Source organism: Bufo gargarizans, chromosome 1 (genome assembly GCF_014858855.1).
Source record: "Bufo gargarizans isolate SCDJY-AF-19 chromosome 1, ASM1485885v1, whole genome shotgun sequence".
Classification (NCBI taxonomy): Eukaryota; Metazoa; Chordata; class Amphibia; order Anura; family Bufonidae; genus Bufo; species Bufo gargarizans.
The window spans coordinates 753,032,890-753,038,873 of record NC_058080.1 but is presented as its reverse complement, the minus strand read 5'-3'; positions in this window follow the sequence as shown (position 1 = coordinate 753,038,873).

Here is a 5,984-nt window from a genome sequence, read left to right as displayed (position 1 = left end):
CACTTTTTGTGCGGCAAGGTAACAAGAAATACCTTTTTGGCGCAGTTTTTTTTTTTTGTTATTTACAACATTCATCTGACAGGTTAGATCATGTAATAATTTTATAGAGCAGGTTGTCACGGACGCGGCGATACCTAATATGTATACAATTTTTATTTTTTATGTAAGTTTTACACAATGATTTCATTTTTAAAACAAAAAAAGTTTTAGTTTCTCTATAGTCTAAGAGCCATAGTTGTTTCAGTTTTTGGACGATTATCTTAAGTAGGGTCTAATTTTTTGCGGGATGAGATGACGGTTTGATTGGCACTTTTTTGGGGTGCATATGATTTTTTGATCGCTTGCTATTGCACTTTTTGTGATGTAAGATGACAAAAAATAGCTTTTTTTACACCGTTTTTATTTTAATTTTTTTACGGTGGTCACCTGAGGGGTTAGGTCATGTGATATTTTTATAGAGCCGGTCCATACGGACGCGGCAATACCTAATATGTATACTTTTTTTTAATTTATGTAAGTTTTACACAATGATTTCATTTTTGAAACAAAAAAAATGATGTTTTAGTGTTTTCATAGTCTAAGAGCCATAGTTTTTTCAGTTTTTGGGCGATTACCTTAAGTAGGGTCTCATTTTTTGCGGGATGAGATGACGGTTTGATTGTTACAATTTTGGCATACATGTGACTTTTTTGATCACTTTTATTACCTTTTTTTGGGAAGTAAGGTGGGCAAAATTTCTATTTCATCATAGTTTTTAATTTTTAATTTTTATTGCGTTCACCGTTCGGGTAAAGTAACATGACAGTTTTATAGATCAGGTCGTTACGGACGCAGCGATACCAAACATGTGTAGGGAATTTAATTTTTTTCATTTTTAATCAGTGATAAATGTGTTTTTTGATTTTTACTTTTTTTTCACTTTTTTTTTTACCCAGACCCACTTGGTTCTTGAAGATCCAGTGGGTCTGATGTCTGTAAAATACAGTACTGTACTCTATATAGGGTACTGCACTGTATTTTACTTACACTGAACAGATCTATGCTTTCAGCACAAATCTGTTCAGCACCATGGACAGCAGGACGCCTGAGCAGGCGTCCTGCTGCCATGGGAACCTTCCCCGTCTGCCACAACTTCGCAGACGGGGAAGGGTGAGGACTGGGGTGTCGGGGGGCTGTCTGGGGGCTCTCTCCCTCTCCCATCGGGGGGCTGCAAAGGCACAGCAGCCCCCCGATCGGAGAGGGAGGGAGCTCCCTGCGCTGTTAACCTTTTCCATACAGCGGTCCGTACGGAAAACGATGTCAGCCATTTATACCAGGGTGCCAGCAATGTGCTGGCACCCTGGTATACCCACTAGAAACCAACGATTATTCAAGGGGAGGCGGGCGGGGGATCGCGATCCCGCCTGCCGCACCGCCCGCAACCCTCCTCCCTGCACCACCCGCCCACATAATATCATTCAGGGGTGCAGGGGGAGGAAGAACATATATATTTTGGGCATTGTAAAGTTTCTGATCCCCGCGGTCCGATCAGAAACGGCAAAAAGCGCATCAAACCGCTGGTCTGAATTGACCTGCGGTTTGTTGCGATCGCCGACATGGGGGGGTCACGGGACCCCCCCGCGCATTTAGCCTAGGTGCCTGCTCAATGATTTGTGCAGGCACCTTGTTCCGATCACTGCCAGCCGGGCGGCAGTGATCGGAACAACACATGACGTACCGGTACGTCATGTGTCCTGAAGAGGTTAATCCAAAGTCTGCAAAAATTCTTGTTTATGCTCTCATCATCTCCCACTTAGACTACTGTAACATCTGTGGCCTCCCATCTAACACTCTCTCACCCCTCCAATCTATCCTCAATTCTGCTGCCCGACTAATCCACCTCTCCCCCGTTACTCTCCTGTCTCTTCTCTCTGCCAATCCCTTCACTGGCTCCCTGTTGCCTAGAGAATCCAGTACTAAACCCTTAGGCCTCTTTCACACGGGCGTCATGTTTTTGGCCTGGATGCGGGTGCGTCGCGGGAAAATGCGTGATTTTTCAGTGCGAGTGCAAAACATTGTAATGCGTTTTGCACGCGCGTGAGAAAAATCGGCATGTTTGGTACCCGAACTTCTTCACAGAAGTTCAGGTTTGGGTTAGGTGTTGTGTAGATTGTATTATTTTCCCTTATAACATGGTTATAAGGGAAAATAATAGCATTCTTAATACAGAATGCATAGTACAATAGCGCTGGAGGGGTTAAAAAAATAAAATTAAAATTATTTAACTTACCTTAATCCACTTGTTCGCGCAGCCCGGCTTCTCTTCTGACTTCTTCTTTGAGGAATAGGACCTTTGATGACGTCACTGCGCTCATCACATGGTCCATTACATGATCTTTTACCATGTGATGAGCGCAGTGACATCACCACAGGTCCTTTTCCTGTGCACAGCATAGATAAAGACAGAAGAGAAGCCGGGCTGCGCGATCAAGTGGATTAAGGTGGGTTAAATTATTATTATTATTTTTTTTAACCCCTCCAGCCCTATTGTACTATGCATTCTGTATTAAGAATGCTATTATTTTCCCTTATAACCATGTTATAAGGGAAAATAACAATGATCGGGTCTCCATCCCGATCGTCTCCTAGCAACCGTGCGTGAAAATCGCACCGCATCTGCACTTGCTTGCAATTTTCGTGCAGCCCCATTCACTTCCATGGGGCCTGAGTTGCGTGAAAATCACCGCTCATGTGCACAACCCCATAGAAATGAATGGGTCCGGATTCAGTGCGGGTGCAATGCGGTCACCTCACGCATCGCACCCACGCGGAAATCTCGCCCGTGTGAAAGGGGCCTTACTATGTTCACAACCTGTCCCTGCCATACACCTCTTCCGCCAATCGCCTCCAGGATTTCTCCCGTGCTTCCCCCACACTCTGGAACTCTCTACCCCAACATATCAGACTACACCGACAGTGGAATCCTTCAAAAGAAACCTGAAAACCCTGCTGCCTCTATACCGCCATGCCCAACTTCGCCCGCACCTACTGTGTCCTTCTCCCATACCATGTAGATTGTAAGCCTCACGGGCAGAGTCCTGTGTAATATGTATATAGTGGACAGCGATGAGTGTAATGTATACGGTGCAGAGCTGTGTGTGTAATGTATACGGTGCAGAGCTGTGTGTGTAATGTATACGGTGCAGAGCCGTGTGTGTAATGTATACGGTGCAGAGCTGTGTGTGTAATGTATACGGTGCAGAGCTGTGTGTGTAATGTATACGGTGCAGAGCTGTGTGTGTAATGTATACGGTGCAGAGCTGTGTGTGTAATGTATACGGTGCAGAGTTGTGTGTGTAATGTATACGGTGCAGAGCTGTGTGTGTAATGTATACGGTGCAGAGCTGTGTGTGTAATGTATACTGTGCAGAGCTGTGTGTGTAATGTATACAGTGCAGAGCTGTGTGTGTAATGTATACGGTGCAGAGCTGTGTGTGTAATGTATACAGTGCAGAGCTGTGTGTAATGTATACGGTGCAGAGCTGTGTGTGTAATGTATGCGGTGCAGAGCTGTATGTGTAATGTATATGGTGCAGAGCTGTGTGTGTAATGTGTACGGTGCAGAGCCGTGTGTGTAATGTATACGGTGCAGAGCTGTGTGTGTAATGTATACGGTGCAGGGCTGTGTGTGTAATGTATACTGTACAGAGCCGTGCGTGTAATGTATACGGTGCAGTGCTGTGTGTGTAATGTATACGGTGCAGAGCTGTGTGTGTAATGTATACGGTGCAGAGCTGTGTGTGTAATGTATACGGTGCAGAGCCGTGTGTGTAATGTATACGGTGCAGAGCTGTGTGTGTAATGTATACGGTGCAGGGCTGTGTGTAATGTATACGGTGCAGAGCTGTGTGTGTAATGTATACGGTGCAGGGCTGTGTGTGTAATGTATACGGTGCAGAGCCGTGTGTGTAATGTATACGGTGCAGAGCTGTGTGTGTAATGTATACGGTGCAGAGCTGTGTGTGTAATGTATACGGTGCAGAGCTGTGTGTGTAATGTATACGGTGCAGAGCTGTGTGTGTAATGTATACGGTGCAGAGCCGTGTGTGTAATGTATACGGTGCAGAGCTGTGTGTGTAATGTATACGGTGCAGAGCTGTGTGTGTAATGTATACGGTGCAGAGCCGTGTGTGTAATGTATACGGTGCAGAGCTGTGTGTGTAATGTATACGGTGCAGGGCTGTGTGTAATGTATACGGTGCAGAGCTGTGTGTGTAATGTATACGGTGCAGGGCTGTGTGTAATGTATACGGTGCAGAGCCGTGTGTGTAATGTATACGGTGCAGAGCTGTGTGTGTAATGTATACGGTGCAGAGCTGTGTGTGTAATGTATACGGTGCAGGGCTGTGTGTGTAATGTATACTGTACAGAGCCGTGCGTGTAATGTATACGGTGCAGTGCTGTGTGTGTAATGTATACGGTGCAGAGCTGTGTGTGTAATGTATACGGTGCAGAGCCGTGTGTGTAATGTATACGGTGCAGAGCCGTGTGTGTAATGTATACGGTGCAGAGCTGTGTGTGTAATGTATACGGTGCAGAGCTGTGTGTGTAATGTATACGGTGCAGGGCTGTGTGTAATGTATACGGTGCAGGGCTGTGTGTGTAATGTATACGGTGCAGGGCTGTGTGTAATGTATACGGTGCAGAGCCGTGTGTGTAATGTATACGGTGCAGAGCTGTGTGTGTAATGTATACGGTGCAGAGCTGTGTGTGTAATGTATACTGTACAGAGCCGTGCGTGTAATGTATACTGTACAGAGCCGTGCGTGTAATGTATACGGTGCAGAGCTGTGTGTGTAATGTATACGGTGCAGAGCTGTGTGTAATGTATACGGTGCAGAGCTGTGTGTGTAATGTATACTGTACAGAGCCGTGCGTGTAATGTATACGGTGCAGAGCTTTGTGTAATGTATACGGTGCAGAGCTGTGTGTGTGTAATGTATACGGTGCAGAGCCGTGTGTGTAATGTATACGGTGCAGAGCCGTGTGTGTAATGTATACGGTGCAGGGCCGTGTGTGTAATGTATACGGTGCAGAGCCGTGTGTGTAATGTATACGGTGCAGAGCCGTGTGTGTAATGTATACGGTGCAGAGCCGTGTGTGTAATGTATACGGTGCAGGGCTGTGTGTGTAATGTATACGGTGCAGAGCTGGTTGTGTAATGTATACGGTGCAGAGCCGTGTGTGTAATGTATACGGTGCAGAGCCGTGTGTGTAATGTATACGGTGCAGAGCCGTTTGTGTAATGTATACGGTGCAGAGCCGTGTGTGTAATGTATACGGTGCAGGGCTGTGTGTGTAATGTATACGGTGCAGAGCTGTGTGTGTAATGTATACGGTGCAGAGCTGTGTGTGTAATGTATACGGTGCAGAGCCGTGTGTGTAATGTATACGGTGCAGAGCCGTGTGTGTAATGTATACGGTGCAGGGCTGTGTGTGTAATGTATACGGTGCAGAGCTGTGTGTGTAATGTATACGGTGCAGAGCTGTGTGTGTAATGTATACGGTGCAGAGCCGTGTGTGTAATGTATACGGTGAAGGGCTGTGTGTGTAATGTATACGGTGCAGAGCTGTGTGTAATGTATATGGTGCAGAGCTGTGTGTGTCATGTATACGGTGCTGTGTGTGTAGTGTATACGGTGCAGGGCTGTGTGTAGTGTATAAGGTGCAGAGCCGTGTGTGTGGAGCAGTGCAGATGTGTATGTCTCAGGCGGCGCACACATCTCTATCACCTCACCAGGAGGAGCTTCTTATCATCAACAAAAATCGGAATCTCCTCAGACAGCACAGCCTGGTGCCTGACTCCGCCCACACATGGTCATGACGTCACCAAAGGTCCTTTATGATTTTCCATCTACTGATAAAAGTATAACACCTGATCATGTGATTTCTGAGTCCTCCCACACAGGTGACTGATCACATGACTATGACATCATCACAGGTCC